The 19,483-nt window shown below is 39.4% G+C and overlaps 1 non-coding gene across 1 annotated transcript; it reads left to right on the top strand.

The window, feature by feature from the left end:
- The first annotated feature begins 11,498 nt into the window (after nucleotides 1–11,498).
- On the top strand, nucleotides 11,499–11,604 carry LOC141636059 (small nucleolar RNA R71). The gene has a single exon (XR_012540698.1). It is a non-coding gene; the product is annotated as a small nucleolar RNA R71 (small nucleolar RNA).
- Nucleotides 11,605–19,483: the final 7,879 nt, after the last annotated feature.

The raw sequence follows: 19,483 nt of genomic DNA on the forward strand, positions 1-19,483 counted from the left end.
AGTGACTAGATTTTAAGACGATTGATGGTAGGTTCAACACCATAAGGTCATAAGGATGACTAGTCGTTTACATAGGCTGACTGTGGGACACTTTGCCGGGCAGTGACATTTATAGAGTCCCTTAGATCTATTACAGAAACCTGGTAATGGCAGGGACTTCTATGATATTCCTATGAGTCGATTCTTTAAGCTGGAGACTATTATCTGAGCAAGTGTCGTTTCCGAGTGATTTTGGTTTTTGTCCTAGGTCGTGCCGTGAAAGGAGGCCAAAGGACATCTACTGGGTCATGGTGATCTGTATTGTGCAAAAGGAAAGATAGGGCAGATAGGAATTGTCCACCCACGTTGGGTTTAAACATCTCTAGGCCACTCGAGGAGTTGTGACTGGGAAATGCATGGTCACGCTCGAAAGTAATCTATGGTAGATTGTTCCGGTCTTTCAGTCACACTCCCGATCGAGAAAATCACTCACGATATGTTGATGTGCAAGTGTGACCTGAAAGACAGCTTGCATTGACTGGGAGATTGTTGTTAAAATGGACAAGAGAATCGGTAACACGCCGTTGTAGAGTACAAGCAGGATAATGTTGGGATAAGGAGTTATCCACAATTTTGTGTTATAATCATCGCACAACTTGTCTCGGACAAGTGGGAGATTGTTGGAGTTTTGTCCTCCACAATAGTGCGTGATAATATTATTAAATCTCATTAAGAAATATGCATGGGATATTCATTGGTAATACTAGTCAGCTGATCAATGTATATCGGTAACGGTTGGCCAACTAGGGTTTGACGTTCTTTATCGTCGTGAGACAATGGTGTTTAGTGACCCTTTCTTTCAAATACACCTAATGGAACAAACCCCAGCACGGAAACTAATTAATTGTATGAGATACAGTTTAATTAGTCCCTTGATAAATTGACTAAGAGTTAGTTGATTAATTAATTAAGAGAGATATTGAGTTATGAACTCGAGGCGCGGAAATTATTATTTAATTATACGATAATTAAATAATAAATTAATTGAGACGGGAATTAATGATTAAGTAGTTAATTGTTAAATTAGTACTAATTGACTAATGTGATTAGTATTGGTACGTAAAATATATGTGTAGCTGTACACGTATATTTACGGAGTGTTTTAGACAAAATTAATTGGCAAGCATTTAAACATAAAACGATGTTTAAATAAAATTTACACGTATTTGTGCGACAAATATAAGAACCAATATGAACCCGTAAATGGGTCATGGAAATCTTGTAAGTGGGATTGAGTGTTGCTGTGGTCATAATCATTCCACTTACACAAATTTTACTTCCCATAATATTTTTGTTCTTATCAAATGTATGCTCCATTGGGCATATAAAAGTAAGACAAAAAACACACTCCACCTCCCTCTACATGTGCCGGCCTCCCCCTCCTTTTACACCTATTCTTTTGTTAATTTTTCTTACACTTGAACATGTTGCATGTGATAGAAAGTGTAAAACACTTCTTACATCTCTTTAAAACACATGAAATTACTAACAGTTAGTAAACAAAAATCATTACTAAGAATGTTAATAATATTTTACATACAATCAAGGGTATTTCTAGCATAATATCTAGTTAATATTTGTTAGGAATTTGGGTTTTGTTCTTGGGTGCAATTTGAGAGGAGTGATAAGGCTAAAGTCGTATCACCAAATCAAAATAAAACTATCTCAAAACTAACAAGAATAGCTAGTGATAAGACAGGTATCGAATCCACAGGGAGGCGGTAATAGTCAATCTGTAAATATTTAACTTGTCTAAAGTAACCGTTTTCTTGGGGGTTTGTTTTGTTTGTTATCTAACCAACTAATTGCGAGTAATTAAAAGGTTTTAAAACAATGATATTAAAATTCTAGAATTTCCGGTTCACTAGGTCAATTATATGGGATCTCTTAATCAATTGCTAGATCTATCAAGTTATCTAAGGTCACAAGGTCGGTTGATTCTATTTATGCCATTTAGATCGATTCTAACATGCGGTCGCTAAAATTAGATACAATCTATTTGATTATCACAGCCTATATTAATTATAACCCGATCGGTGAAAGGATTAATTCGCTACACTAATTAACAACTCAGGCCTAAGTTAATTAACTAGAATAAGAACAATAATCAAACGACAACTTATATGATTTTTCTAGCAATTAATCAATTTCCCCTTTCTAATTAACCTAGATCCCCTTCATCCTAGATAAGGGATTTAACTACTCATGACTAAAGCAATAACAACAATAATAATAATTGAAGACATGATTGAAAACATGAAATAAGAACAATAATTGATTAACATAAACTTGAATGATTAATTGTTGAAGAAAGATTAGTACCGTAGCAAGGAAAGATTAAAGCTAGAGAGAGTATTCAGCCGTTCTAAGCAAAATAAAAGCATCACCTAATAATCCCGTACGAGTTTAGAATTTATAATACAAAATAACTGTTTTAGGAAAATCCGGAAATAAAGCTGCCAGAGAGGTTCCTCGATCGAGCCTGAGGTGACTCGATCGAGCCTCGGGGGACTCGATCGAGGAACCAGCTACACAGAAAGATTCCTTCGTTTCTTCACTTCTAGCCTTCATGCTACCTCGTTCTTCGAGCCATGGTCCGTGTATTCCAATATGACATCTCCGCTATGCTCATTTTAGCTTGATTATCCTCGTAATGCGTCATTTCTGCATTAAAACATAAAGTAGCGGCAGTATCGATAATTCACTGAAATAAAGCATATAAACGATATAAAGACACGAAAACGGTATATAAAATGGTATGAAAGGAGCTATAAAAGTATATATAAAAGTGATACTTCACACTCCCCCAAACCAAACCTTTGCTTGTCCTCAAGCAAAGTAATCAAACCAAACAAAGGACAAACAAACAAATGGTGAATGAATAACTCAGAGCAAATGTCTAGGCACATAGAAATCCCAGCTATCCACATCTATAACAAAGTAATGACCAAAAATTGTGCCAATAAAATAAATTCAAAGGCACGGCTAACAGATTTACGCAACTCTTACTCAAGATGTGACATGATACCGAGACTTAGCCAAAGCCTTTTCAACCTTGCAAGATAATTTTGTTGGATTCTCACGGTTTCACTCATGCACTCTTAAGGGGTGAGATTTATGTAAGATAGAAAGAATAGAGACACTCACTCAACTTATGAAACATGCATACAATCTAATGTGATAGAAGATTCTCCAACTAGTGCGCATTCACAATACAGACTAAGTACATGTATCAAGGACAGAATGGTGGTAAAGTGGCATGGGTATAGAAGTAGCTTGTGCAAAAGCACGTATGGGTATGTGAGGCTCAGACGGTAGTCGCAGCGCTAAACGACTAACCAAATCTAATAGTATATAATATAATCATCCAACTGGAGAAATCATCTCAACTTTGACAACATATGAGAGAATGAAAAGACTCTCCAAATATGCATTAGACTCCAGTAATTACCACTCATGACCTCATAACAAAACTTGATGAAGCAAGAATTTTTCTTTTCTTTTATTTTCTTTCTTTTTTGCTTTTTTCGATTTTTTTTCGTCTTTTTCTCTCTTTTTTTTCTTCTTTTTTTTTTCTTTTTCAATGCTTCATAACACTTTTCTTTTGTTTCAACATAGGAGGTCACACAATTGCTACAAAAAGATAGCTACTACCCACATGACAATAAAAGTCTCAACCCAACCAAAGCAGCTATAACAACAAAGACTCAAGCAACTGCGACTGTCCCGAAAAAGGTAGACAAATTCTAGAATGTAGCTAAGAAATAAGATATAAAAAGGCTACATGGTTCAAACGGGGTAACAAAAACTGGGTAATGTATGGCATATTTGAACAATAAGAACCGCCTTTCCTCATGTACTCAATCATATGAACGCACAAAAGCTAAGAAACTAATGTCACACTTATACAGTTTGATATTACATATTCCACAAGGAGACCACACTATTCAGCCTAAATAACAATGAGACCGGTTTATTAATGTTCCCGGCCTAGATAGCTCTAAAGACCTCAGAAATTTAAGTGGTTTACCAACAAAATAAACTCAAATTTACTCGGCATAAGGCATATTGTGACGGTCAAGACTTGAGTAAAGAGCTTTGTTTATCATAGATAACGGGTCAAAACAATGTACATGGACAACTAGATGGGATTCAAATGCAAAGACAAAGCAAATTATCATCATTGCTAAACAATTCACCAAGACTCGACTAAAAATAAATAAAACATGTTTTTGTATTTTATATTTTTCAATTTTTTTGGATTTTTTTTTCACACAACAATAAAATAAACACACAACAGACATAAATACCCTCCCCCAAACCTAAATGTCATAGTGTCCTCATTGTGACGCCTACAACATAGCAATCACACAGAAATCCAGCAACCTATGGGACACAACTAACAAAGGGAAGAGGAAAAATAAGAAATGCAATAAAATAAAAACAGGAAAGAAAATACCACATTTGTCTTTCAAAAGCCTCCCCAAACCAAATTGGAAAGTGAGGGATGTAGTGACCAGCTGGCACTACTGAGCTCCATCATCATAATCAAGGTTAGCTTTATCGAAGTCATCAATCTCAGCATACATAGCCGCAGCTCGGGGTCGATGTGGGTACCACGGCCTCTAGAACGACCACTCGTCTACCACACCACCTCCTGGAAAAAGTCTGCTGCAGGCAGGTAGAAGCTCCAAACCCACCAAACCGCCACGCCGTGAAAGAGGAACACCCACATCCTCGGGAAAGACAGTAGTAGGGTGATGGGGACGGATGGAGTGTAGAAAGGACGACCCAAAGCACCATAATCAGTACTAAACTGTCCAAACTCAGCAGGAGTCACTCCAAAAAGGTGGAAGACATGGCTATCATCACCAGGTGTGGTGTAGTAGCTAGGAGAAGTGCCCGTGTACTGTCCCCCTGCAGCAAGAGTCATAGCCTCCATCTGCTCCCACATACGCCGCTCAGTCAATGCGGTGTTAATGCCCTGATGAATCCTCACCTCTCTCGCAAGGACTGGGTCAAAGTGATAACCCTGGGTAGGATATGCTGTAGGAGGTGGAGGAGGAGGAGTGGGCTGGTAAGAACCAGGTAAGTGGGTGGCAGGCTGACGACGTCTCCGACACCCGCCAGTGGTAGTAGTTGTGCTAGAGCTAGGAAAAGTAACCAGAAGATCCTCGGAAATCAAATAAGTGACAGGTGGGGGTTCCACCCTGGCTGTACTCTTCTCAAGAGAATCCACAGCCGGCAAATGGTCACAAGGCAAAAGCATATAAGAATGACCCCGGACCTTCCAATAATGAGCATTCCCGTTCCTAATGTCAATATAGAAGATATCATAACGCAGGTGGTCGTCATCAGCTAAGGGCTCATGGTCATCCATAGGCTCATAGGGGTCATCCCCCTCAAAATCACATAAAACCCGAGCAATCTTAGTAATGAGGGCACCATAGTCTAAATCACCATGTTTCCCAATCATACGATCAAAAGCTTGGCAAATAAGAGCAGGGGGAGAAAACTGAAAGGTCCTCTCCTGAAATGGGTTCAAGTAACTGGCTAGAATCAAGACCTCTAAGGAAGAGGCCTTGCTCTTGTCGTGCCTCCCGTAAAGCAAGTAGCTCAAAAACCGTAGAAAAAGTCGAAGACAAACATGTTGAACATCCAACAAAGACATACTAGTAACATCTACATCCGCATAGCCAGTAAACAAAGGGAAATATCGGACTGCAGACATCCCACTACAATTATATAAATCCCCATCCGTATGCTTATCAATCCCCAAAATTTCAGAAAGACGGTCAAAAGTCAAGGACCGTTCTACATTAAGCAATCTAAACCGAATAAGATGGTCATTAGGGAAGTAAGCATATGAGCTCAAAAACTCAAGGGTCAAGGCAGGATAAGATAACTCGTGTAGTAGAAAAAGACCCTGTAAACCAATCTCAACAAACATACCCAACATAATGTCATCAATCTTCAAGGTTCGCAATATTTTCCGATCCACACACCTAGTGGCACTCATGGACTTAGTCATCAAAAACTCGAACCTATCCCGTTGTTCCTTGTCACGGAACTCAACAAAAGGATAATCGTCAAATGGTGATAAATCCTCCTCCTCAGAAGACTCCACCACCTCCGGTATCACCTCCGGTTGACGAACAGGAGCGCTTCTCTCCCATGTCCTCTTGTTTCCTTGCCTAGTAGACAACATTATCTGCAATATAGACAAGTATACAATCATACCCCAACCAAGAAGCAAAAACAGTCCCGTTTTTTGGCAAATATGGGTCGAAAAATCGATTTTTAAGACCCAAAATCACAATTAAACCATCCAAAAAGCTAGGGGATCATGATTATATATCAAATAGTGAAGATTCCAAGCATAATAACACAATTTCTAACTAATTTAATGCATAAATTCAACCCGGATTTTGAAGAAACCTAATTCCCAAATTAGCAAATTAGGCATTTAATTCAACAAATAAAGGGCTAAAAAGCAAGGAAATAGCAATTGTATATGAGCAATGGAAGATTCAAAGAAATAAACTCAAGATTTAAGCAAGAAATTTCAGATTTTTCGAAACAATTAGACAGCAAATCGGGACTTACCTTAGCAAATAGAGCAATGAAATTGCAAAAATAAACACAATAGATTGATGTAATCACTTAATAAGCAAACACAAGTTTTATGTAAGATTTGATGATGAATGATGTTGATTTAAGAGAGAAAGAGGAATATGGCAGTCGAAATAAGCAATAAAAGTGACGGAGTTTAAGAAAGGGATTGGAAATATTATAAACAATTAAAGTAGTAAACCGCCCGGTCTAAAACACGGAACCGGGTCCAGAGTAGTGCCTCGATCGAGCCTGGGCTGACTCGATCGAGGAACTAAAATCCTCACCATACAACTTTCGTTCTAACTTGATTTTAATTGTCCACTTGGAGCCTCGATCGAGCCCTGGGTGCACTCGATCGAGCACGTTGGTGCCACGATCGAGCCTAGGCTGACTCGATTGAGGAACCTGCTACTTGCTTTGTCTTTCGTTATGATTCCTAACTTCAAATTCCGTCGAATCCTGCACAAAATACGTCGAAAACATATGAAATTCCCTCCTCTCATCTCTCAAAATTCAAGGAAAACTTAAATGTAAATGCAATAATTAAATTTAAATCCTAATTTACAAAATAATATATTACAATATCCAGTTTGCCTCTCGGTAGCGCTGATTTTGCGATCCATACGACCGTAATTCTTCATCAGCAAGAAGAATCAATGGTAAAGAGGTCAAGGGCCTCTATTACCCCAACACGAGCTCCTTCATAGTAGAATTTCAATCGTTGCCCATTCACTTTGAAGGTCTCTCCTTTGTCAGTTTGGAGTGTAACTGACCCAAATTTGTTCATATCAGCAACAGTGAGCGGTCCAGACCATCTACTCCTCAGCTTACCTGGAAACATACTCAAACGAGAGTTAAATAAGAGAACTTTCTCACCAACATGAAATTCCCTTTCCAAGATATGCTTGTCATGCCACTTCTTCGTTCGCTCCTTGTACACTTGAGCACTATCATAGGTATGCAGTCGAAATTCATCGAGCTCATTCAACTGCATCAATCGTTTTTCACCCGCCAGTGAGGGATCCATATTCTGCTCCTTTATAGCTGACATGGCCTTGTACTCAAGCTCCACAGGTAAATGACAAGATTTGCCATAGACTAGACGGTAGGGTGATGCTCCAATCGGTGTTTTGAATGCAGTACGGTAAGCCCACAATGTGTCATCTAGCTTCCGACTCCAATCCTTTCTGTTGTTCTTGCTTACTACCTTCTCTAAGATCTGTTTCAGTTCTCTGTTAGAAACCTTCACTTGTCCACTGGTTTGAGGATGATAAGCCAATCCTCTATGGTGTGTAACACCATATTTCTTCAAGAGAGAATTAAGATGACGCTCGTTGAAATGCTTTCCTCCATCACTAATCACCGCGCGAGGCACTCCAAACCGTGGAAAGATAATTTTCTCACCCTCTGGAATACATCATCTGTAGATACCGTCTGCACACTCCCGGAGCAGATATGGATCGTCCCAGAAATACCGCTTCACATCATGCAAAAATCTCTTCTTCTGCTGATAGGATAAATCAAGAGGAAGCGTACCTACTACCAAGTAATTGGCATAATCTGCAAACCATGGAGTATTTGCAGCTACAGCTAGAAGTTGGTCATCTGGAAAAGAGTCATCAATGGGCAAAATCTCTCTTCCTGCAAATCTCGGCCTAGACAAATGATCTACAACAACATTCTCAGCACCAGACTTATCACGAATTTCTAAACCAAATTCTTGTAACAATAAAATCCATCTAATAAGTCATGGCTTAGCCTCTTGTTTGGTTAAAATATACTTTAAAGCTGCATGGTCAGTGTGAACAATAACTTTAGAACCAACAAGATAAGCTCTAAATTTTTCTAAAGAATAGACAACTGCAAGAAGCTCCTTCTCCGTAGTAGCATAGTTGATCTGCGCATCATCAAGAGTCTTAATTGCATAGTAAATGGCATGTAACACCTTATCTTTTCGCTGCCCCAAAACAGCTCCAACTGCATAGTCACTGGTGTCGCGCATAATCTCAAAAGGAAGGCTCCAATCCGGAGATCGGATTATGGGAGCTGAGATAAGAACTTGTTTAATCCTGTCAAAGGACTTAACACACTCATCAGTAAACACAAAAGGTGTATCTTTATGAAGTAGCCGAGTTAGAGGTTGGGCAATTTTAGAGAAATCCTTAATAAAGCGGCGATAGAACCTTGGATGAACAAGAAAACTACGCACACTTTTAACATTAACCGGGTATGGGAGTTTCTCAAGTACCTCAACCTTAGCTTTGTCCACTTGAATACCCTTACCTGACACCAAGTGACCGAGTACCACCCCTTCGATAAACATGAAGTGGCACTTCTCCCAGTTGAGAACAAGGTTGCTCTCCTCACAGCGCTGCAAAACTTTAGTCAAGTTTCTCAAACAAACATCAAAATCAGTACCATACACACCGAAATCATCCATAAAGACTTCCATGATAGACTCTATGTAATCAGAAAATATGGCCATCATGCAACGCTGAAAAGTAGCAGGAGTGTTACATAAACCAAAGGGCATCCTCCTGTAAGCAAATACACCATATGGACATGTGAAAGTGGTCTTTTCCTGATCGTCAGGATGAATGGGTATCTGCAAGAAACCGGAATAGCCATCTAGGTAACAGAAATAACTATGACGTGCTAATCGTTCTAACATTTGGTCAATGTAAGGAAGTGGGAAGTGGTCTTTCTTAGTAGTAGTGTTGAACTTCCTATAGTCAATACACATCCTCCACCCTGTAACAAGTCTAGTAGCAATCAACTCATTCTTATCATTCTTTACTACTGTAGTACCTCCCTTCTTAGGTACAACTTGGACAGGACTGACCCATTTAGAATCAGATACAGAGAAGATAATACCAGCATCAAGTAATTTATGTACCTCTTTTCTTTACCTCAGTTACCTTAGGTGAGGTACCCAAACTATATACCTTTTGATGGGGGCATTCCTCTCCAGTTAGAAGCCTCTCAATTCGATGAACTTCTGGACTCCATGAACCCGTCTGATCAGCTGAATCCGTAACCAGGGCAATCTCTAGAGGATCCCTGTCCAAACACATAGGAACACACTCATCAATAGTAAAATCAACAACATCTATACTATGATAAGTCTCTTCTATCATGGGATGTTGTAATGCTTTTTCCAAGTTAAAGACAATCGTATCATCCCCCACAACTAGAGTCAATCTCCCTTGCCTAACATCTATAACTGCCCCCGCAGTGTGTAGGAACGGTCTGCCTAAAATGATTGGGATTTGGTTGTCCTCAGCCATGTCCAAGACAACGAAATCAACGGGGATGAAAATTTTTCCAATACGAACGGGAACATCCTCCAACACCCCCAGTGGGTGTTTAACAGATCTATCGGCCATTTGTAGTGTCATATTAGTAACCATCAACTGACCCATATTTAGCTTCTTACAAATAGAATAAGGCATAACGCTGACGCTAGCTCCTAAATCACAAAGAGCTTTACTAATAGCAAGATGACCAATATGACAAGGGATAGAAAAACTTCCTGGGTCCTTTAATTTAGGTGGTGAATTGATTGGCAACATGGCACTGTACTTCTGAGTGTAAGCAATAGTTTCCACCGCATCAAAGGATCTCTTCCTTGTCAAAATCTCCTTCATGAACTTTGCATAAGCCGGCACTTGAGTAATTAATTTAGTAAAGGGAACACTTACCCGTAGATTCATCACGACCTCCATAAACTTACCGAAATGCTTGTCTAGCTTGGATTTTTGTTGCCGATGAGTAAAAGGTAGTGCAATAGTAATGGGCTCGGCTTGCTTAACCTTAGAATCAAGTTTTAAAACACTGTCGTCTGTCAAGGTGGTGCCTCGATCGAGCCCTGACTTAACTCGATCGAGCACACTGGTTCCTCGATCGAGCCTGGGCTGACTCGATCGAGGAACCTCAGCAGGTTCAGCTTTGTCTTTCTTTTTGCTTTTATCGTAAGCTCGTGTTTCAACTTCGTCAGGTTCTTTCTCATTATCACTCAGCTCCAAATTACCAAATCCCTTGGGATGCATGAAAGGTACCTCATCATCAGCAGTGGGCACATCATTATCAAGGCTTTGTAGGTCGGGATTTGCATATGTGGTACTGCTCCTCAGCTGAATAACATTGGCTTGTTCGTGAGCTTGTTTACCTTGAGGAAGAAGACCCCCGACCTGTTTTGATGGATTTTGAAGTGCCATCTGAGCCACCTGGTTATCTAGCATCTTATTGTGGGCAATCAGCTCAGAAATTTGAGCCGTCTGCTTCTGCTGCATTGACAAAGTTTGTTGCAAAAGATTACGCAACTCTGCCATCTCATTGTTCGGAGCTTGTTGAGGAGGCTGTTGATATTTATTGTTTAACTGATGGCCTCCTTGATTTTGCCTTTGAGATCCCCCTTGTGGTTGATTACCACGATTGTTGGGAGGGACATAAGTATTCTTCTATGGTTACAGCTGATGTGGGTTTTGCACATTGTGACTAGACCATTAAAGGAATGGATGCTCCTTCGTTCTTTCATTATAAAAGTTGGAGAAATGTGTACCTTGTGCACCTTGTCTGTATGCCTGAAAGGCATTAACCTGCTCCAATGTGCTCAAACAATCTGAGCAGAAATAGTCTCCAACTCTGCCGCAAGAGCACTATCAACACCGGTTCCTCGCGTGCTCCCCTTAGGATTTCCATACCTGGCAATCTGATCAATTAACTTCCACGCGGTATCATCATTGGTGTTGTCCTGAAACCTCCCATTAGCAGAAGAATCCAAAAGGGCACGATGATCGTCATACAACCCGTTATAAAACTGGTTGCAATGAAACCGCTTAGGGAAACCATGATGGGGAACTGATCGGACCAACGTTTGAAGCGAATCCAAGCTTCATTCCAATCTTCAGTAGCTCCTTGCTTGAAACTAGTAATTTGACTTCTTAGTGCATTAGTCTTCTGAGGCGGGAAGTACCTCTTGTAGAAAGCAAGAGCTAAGGTATTCCAGTCTGTAATTCCTTCACCCTCCATATCCAAGTCTCTCAACCACACAGCAGCTCCATCTTTCAGAGAGAAAGGAAAAAGCATCTGCTTTATCTGATCTTGTGTCACTCCAGCTGTTAAAGGAATAGAACAGCAATAAGTGACAAATCTCTCCATATGTGTCGCAGGATCCTCAGCAGCTGCCCCTCCAAATAAGTTTTGTTCCACCAAATTGATGTAAGATGGCCGAATTTCAAAAGTTCCATTGTCAGTAGTGGGGAGCTTAAATCCTTGTGGGATAGAAGCTAAGGTTGGCTCGGAGTAACTGGATAGAGTAGGCATGATGGTAGTCTCAGGAATAGGAGTTTCAACTGGAATCTCAGTCTCGGGAATGTCATCCTCTTCGTAGGACTGATCGCCCGACTGTGTTGAGCTCGCCGTCTCGACGTCAAGTATACTCAAGTCTTATACTTGACCCACTTCTTGATTAAATTTCCGTCTGTAGCGAAAAGTCTTTTCTGGTTCAGGATCAAAAGGAATAACCTTGGACCTATTCGACCTGGGTATACACGGAACTAACAAGAAAAGTGTGAGAACGGTCTCAAGGAAATAGGTTCCCTGAGACAAAGAGACAAAATAAATAAAGAAAAACTAAACAATTGTTGCCTCCCCGGCAACGACGCCAAATTTGATAAGGCTAAAGTCGTATCACCAAATCAAAATAAAACTATCTCAAAACTAACAAGAATAGCTAGTGGTAAGACGGGTATCGAATCCACAGGGAGGCGGTAATAGTCAGTCTGTAAATATTTAAATTGTCTAAAGGTAACCGTTTTCTTGGGGGTTTGTTTTGTTTGTTATCTAACCAACTAATTGCGAGTAATTAAAAGGATTTAAAACAATGATATTAAAAGTCTAGGATTTCCGGTTCACTAGGTCAATTATATGGGATCTCTTAATCAATTGCTAGATCTATCAAGTTATCTAAGGTCACAAGATCGGTCGATTCTATTTATGCCCTTTAGATCGATTCTAACATGCGGTCGCTATAATTAGATACAATCTATTTGATTATCGCAGCCTATATTAATTATAACCCGGTCGGTAAAATGATTAATTCGCTACACTAATTAACAACTCAGGCCTAAGTTAATTAACTAGAATAAGAACAATAATCAAACGACAACTTATATGATTTTTCTAGCAATTTATCAATTTCCCCTTTCTAATTAACCTAGATCCCCTTCATCCTAGATGAGGGATTTAGCTACTCGTGACTAAAGCAATAACAAAAATAATAATAATTGAAGACATGATTGAAAACATGAAATAAGAACAATAATTGATTTAACATAAACTTGAATTATTAATTGTTGAAGAAAGATTAGTACCGTAGCAAGGGAAGATTAAAGCTAGAGAGAGTATTCAGCTTTTCTAAGTAAAATAAAAGCATCACCTAATAATCTTGTACGACTTTAGAATTTATAATACAAAATAACTGTTTTAGGAAAATCCGGAAATAAATCTGCTAGAGAGGTACCTCGATGGAGGACGATTACTCGATCGAGCCTCAAGGGACTCGATCGAGGAACCAGCTACACAGAAAGATTCCTTCGTTTCTTCACTTCTAGCCTTCATGCTACCTCGTTCTTCGTGCCATGCTCCGTGTATTCCACTATGCCATCTACGCTATGCTCATCTTAGCTTGATTATCCTCGTAATGCGTCATTTCTGCTTTAAAACATAAAGTAGCGGCAGTATCTACAATTCACTGAAATAAGGCATATAAATGATATAAAGACACGAAAACGGTATATAAAATGGTATGAAAGGAGCTATAAAAGTATATATAAAAGTGATACATCAAGGAGGCTTTCTCTTTGGAAGCTTGAGTTTATGGAGGATCTTGCCATTGATAAATAGCTCAAGAACAACCAAGATGGTGATCTAGGTTGTGCCTAAATACTACCATATTTCAATGTAAGGAAAACTATTTTCCTCATCTTTTATATTAATATGCTTTTATATTGCATGCATGTTAGCATAGATCAACTAAAACAAATTATGAGATAATTTGAATTTTGATTAGAGAGTCTAATTAGGATCTATGATCAATCAAGAATTGTCCACCCACATTGGGTTTATACATCTCTAGGCCACTCGAGGAGTTGTGACTGGGAAATGCGTGGCCACGCTCGGAAGTAATCTATGGTAGATTTTTCCAATCTTGCAGTCACTCTCCCGATCGAGAAAACCACTCACGATATGTTCATGTGCAAGTGCGACCTGGAGACACCTTGCATTGAGTGGGAGATTGTTATTAAAATGGACAAGAGAATCGGTAACACACCCTTGTATAGTACAAGCAGTATATTGTTGGGATAAGGTGTTATCCACAATTGTGTGTTATGATCATCGCACAACTTGTCTCGGATAAGTGGGAGATTGTTGGAGTATTTGTCCTCCACAATAGTGCGTGATCATATTAAAATCTCATTAAGGAATATGCATGGGATATTCATTGGCAATACTTGTTAGATGATCAACGTATATCGGTAATGGTTGGCCAACCAGTGTTTGACGTTACTGTCGTGAGACGACGGTGTTCAGCTGATCCCTTTCAGTCACACCTAAAGGAATGAGCCCCAATACGAAAGCTAATTAATTGTATGAGATACAGTTTAGTTAATCCCTTGATAAATTGACTAAGAAGTAGTCGATTAATTTAATTTACAGAGATATCGAGTTGTGACCTCGAGGCGCGGAAATTGTTATTTAATTATGCGATAATTGAATAATAAATTAATTGAGACGGGAATTAATGATTAAACGGTTAATTGTTAAATTAGTACTAATTGACTAATGTGATTAGTATTGGTACGTAAAATATATGTGTAGCTGTACACGTATATTTAAGGAGTGTTTTATACGAAATTAATCGGGAAGCATTTAAACATAATACGATGTTTAAATATAAATTACACGTATTTGTGAGATAAATATAGGAATCAAAATGGACCTGTAAATGGGTAATATGGACCGTGTTATTTGTGTATATGGTAGTGTGCACAAGAGACAACCATGACACACTTGTGCATGCCTTTTAATCTAATTAGTGGTGCATCTTCCTAAACATTTCTCTATCCTATGCCACATTCTGGTGGTGCATAAAAAACACAAAATCAACACTCCCCATTTCCACATAATTGCATTATTTATTTTTCATCTTTTTGTATGTGGAAAAATTCAAGAGTATTCATCTCTCTAAAATCCTAAAAATAGAAAAACCTCATTACTAATTGTTAGTAATTAAACTTAAATATTTACTAAGAGTTAGTTAATATTTACATAATAATCAAGGGTAATCTTACATAATATCTAGTTAATATTTGTAAGGTTTTGGGTAAGTTTTTGGGTGCCATTAGAGAGGAGATCTTCTACTTTGAAGATTTGGGTTTTTGGATGATCTTACCAATATGAATAGCGCAAGAACAACCAAGATGGTGATCTTGGTTGTGCCCTATATTACCATTTCTCAATGTAAGGAAATTGTTTCCTCATCTTTTTCTTTTAAATAGCTTAAATATAACATGCATATTACATAGATCCAACAATTTATAAAATAAATATTTTTGATAACCTAATTAGGGTGTCTAATTTGGGGTTATAGACATTCAAGTACTTCTACTCAGAACCTTCCATCTCCATAAATGCATGCTAAAGGGACTAGAAAAGGCATGATTTCACTACTTTCGGGTCCGTTCATACAATTAAGGCAAACCAAACCAAAGTAGCCTATTCGGGGCATTTTGCAATACAAAACAACGAAAATGACATAGAAATGCGTGCATAAAAAGGCCAAAAAGGACTATATAAAATGCACGTATCAAATCTCCCCAAACCGAACCTTTACTCGTCCTCGATTAAACTAAATGCAAACTAATGGAACGGAAACGAAAACTCAGAGCTAACTATAAGTTATCCACCTAAACCAATTTAATGCAAACAAAACTGACACTTATAGCCACAACAGTCAAGTGCAAACGAGTTGTATGATGTTTATAAATAAGCTGAATTGTCGACCTTGCAAGTCCTTTAAAAATGGACTCTCACGGGTCACTCTTCTCTCATGAAGCAAAAGGTAAGTATATAAATGTAAGAGAAGAAGAGAAATAGTCACTCACCTAGACTACGACCCACATAGACATGCATGCAAATAATATGATAGACAAATCTAAATACCATACACACATTCCAACCATACAAGATCCGACACAGCCGAGGGCTTACAAAAGTTATGGTAAAGAGAGGCGATGGGAAAAGAAAAGGCAAAACAATTATAGGATAGTGAGGCAATAGTCAAGCTAGCTACCTAAGGAAACCATACTAAACATATCCGATTCTCAACCATCTCAAAATTAAGCACAAGTGCCCTTCATTTTGGCACAAAACTCACTAAACAAACCAAATACTCCTCAAGGATATGAATAAAGCATAGGAGTGAAATCGTCTCATCAAACTTCTTTTTTTTCATTCTTTTTCACGGTTTTTCTTTTCTTTTTTTTCTTTTCTTTTCTCATTTTCCTATCCATTTTTTTTTTTTTTTCATTTTTCAATTCTTTTTTCAACACATCTTCCTTTTTCTCTTTTCTACCAACTCCAAAACGTTACAATACGAACCAAACTATGATCAATAAAATATATACCGCAAAAACATACACTAAACTAGCTTGACAGGCAGGCTAAATTTGGATGTAGTTAATGGTCAAAAGGCTAATTTTGGCTAATGTGGAGCTAAATGGGTAAAAATGAAAGAAAGGGAAATTGTAAGCACCTCCCTACATGTGACACCAACCACGAACCCGAATATATGTAGGCAAAAAGTAATCAAAATTCATACACGTGACAATAAATGAACATGTTATGAAAGGAGTATACTACTCTCAATTCCTATATGAACTGTCATAAATGACACCAGTTATACGGCTCTAAAGCTTAGAAATTTTTAAGTAGGTTGCCAAATTTATCAGGTCAAGTCTATTTGATCAGCTGTATTTTTAACATTAACTCGTAGATTATGCAAAGGGCAAAGCTAATAAAATGACAGTTTGTTGCAAGGCTTAAGTGAAATGACAAATTATAGTGCAATATCATCACTGAAATTTACCGTTCCGACTCGACCTAAATGCAAAAATAAACGTGAGATATTTTTGAAATTTTTTTATTTTTCTTTTTTTTGAAATTAAAATACAATGCAAGCAAAAATGCAAAAAACGTGAATGCAAAATAAATGCAAATACAAACTCAAAGGATGCAATACCCTCCCCAAACCAAAACGGACAACGCCCTCGTTGTTCTCCAGCATACACCGGCAGTATAAATGGGGGAACGGGAAAATTACAACCAATAAATGAATGAAATAAAAGGAGAAGAAAAAGAAAGAAAAGCAGAATACTCACAATATATACGAACTTCCCCAAACCAGCCAGAAAACTGGGGAGGTGAGTAGACCAGCAGCTACTCGTCAGCCTCCTCCTCCTCGTCAACCACCGTGTAGTTGGGGTCACTCTCCTCCTCTCCTCTCCTCCTCTAGCGACCTTCAGCAGCGAAGTCAGCTCTGACCCTCTCCTCCCTCTCAGCAGTGTCCTCCTCACTCTCCGGTTGTGGGTACCCCTCCGCCGGGTACCGGTAGAAAGAAGGGTGTGGCCAACCGTCAGGAACAGGACGCCCTCTCCGCATGTGGTACTCATATAGAGGGAACAAGGCAAGTGCCTGATCCCGCTCTATATGAGCCACTCTACTGTACATCTCAAGAAGCAAAGCGTCATGACGCCCTTGGTCCATGACCTCAGGCGCCAGAAAGGGAGTAGGAGCAACAAAATTAGCTTGCAAAACTGGCTGAGGGACATAGGGTGTAGGTGTAGGGGTCGGGGTAGGCGTAGGCGTGGACGAGGATGTGGACGTCTGCCTAGCCTGTGTCTCAGTCGGTGTGGACCCCTCACCGGCCTCCCCAATAGCAGTGGGAGGCCTATTCCGCTTATTAGAAGCGGGGGGAGCAAGAGTAATGAGGTAAGAAGGTGGAGGTGGAGGAAACCTACCTGACACAGAAATCAAGGGTAAAAAATGGGGCAAGTCGGGTGAAGGTAAGGTCACGGACATGGAACCACAATTCTTCCACGTCCGTTGGTCCTTTGCTAACCAAAACATAGCCTGAATATCCCTATAGCATTGTCCCTATGTACATGTGTAAGGCCGTGGGGAAAGTCGGTGAAAAGGTTACGGGCGATGTGGGTCGCCAACCCGCCACAGGAAATCGGGCCTTTCACCTTCTGCCCGACAACGTTAAAATGTTGAGCCGTCAAGTAATAAATGTTAAGAATAAAAGGGTTACCGCAGTCGATGTTCTGGTAACCCACTAAAATATAGTGCTCAACGTTGTTAGGCTCGTGGCGTCCAAAGATCATCTCGCCAAGTAGAGGTAGGTAGTAATGGGCTGGGGGAAGATGGACGTGAGCAACACCTCTCGAGTCAAAGGGATTCTGTGCAAGTGTGGGCCAAATTAAAGCCAGGAGCTTCCTAAGAGGCTCCTGAGGACCGTCACTACTCAAACTCAACCGCCTCCCAAACTCAACTAAGGTCCAGGTGAAGGTCGAGTTAAACAGTCTAAATGAAATACAAGTGCTCCTTGGGTCAGTCTTATAAGCAGCGGGTGAAAAGGTGAAAGAGCTAAAAAATTCTAAGGTCACTTGTTCATACGTTAACTCTCTCATAGAGGTCAAACCCGACATCCCAGTCCAGTTTAATAACTCAGCCACGGGTTCAAAAATCCCCAATTTTTTTAATGAAGGTCGGCACAAAAAACGTGTAGAAGTGACGTCACACACTCACAGTCCATCAAATTCATAAATCGAGTACGATGAAGCGAGTTAATGAAACGTACCTATGGAAACTTAGGTAGAGGATCCAGTGAAGTGTCGGCAGCGAACCGGGGTAGGGACAGCAGCAGTGACGGTCGAAGGGACCGTGGTAACAGTAACAGCAGTAACGGGGGCAGTAATAGTAGCGGTGGTGACGGTGGTGGTAGCAGGGACCACCGTCTCAGAGGTAGACGGAACAGTAGCAGAAGAAGTGGTGGAAACAGTACTACTATCCATCCTAACAATCACAAGATAAGTTCTAAATCAAAAATAGTCGATCAAAATCGAATTTTCCCCCAAATTTTGAATTTTCGAAACCCTAATTGCAAATCAAAGCATGAAAACACAATTAAAAATCAAGGAAAGGAGGAGAGAACTTACTTGTGATGATTACCCAATACAAAAGATCAATTAAAACCAACAAAAATTGCACAAATCAATAAAAAAAATTCGATTTTTCGAACCCTAAAACCCGCGAAAATCCTTAATTAAAGGGAAATTTCAAGGGGCAAATGATGGGATTTTATTTAATTGATTATAAAGGGAAGAATGTGGGTAATTAATTTGGTAAAAAGGGGAATAAAAATGGTTATATGAGGGTGATTAATGGAGTTTATCGCAAAAAGGAAGAAGAAGGGTTGAAGAAATGAATTAGAATAAGGGAAGAATGATACTCCATCGTGTATTATCAGCGGTTATTACTCGATCGAGTGATTTGAAACCACTCGATCGAGAGCTTTCCTTGACATTCCGCTCGATCATGAGCTTTGAAAAAGCTCGATCGAGATCTCCTACCTTGCTCTGCATTCTACTCGATCGAAGGCTGTGAAGTTGTCCGATCGAGGACTTTTCCTTAGCATGTTGCTCGATCGAGTACAGGACAACTCAATCGAGAACCCCTGAAAATTGACCATTCGATCGAGTATAAT

This window comes from Silene latifolia, chromosome Y, assembly GCF_048544455.1.
Source record: "Silene latifolia isolate original U9 population chromosome Y, ASM4854445v1, whole genome shotgun sequence".
Classification (NCBI taxonomy): Eukaryota; Viridiplantae; Streptophyta; class Magnoliopsida; order Caryophyllales; family Caryophyllaceae; genus Silene; species Silene latifolia.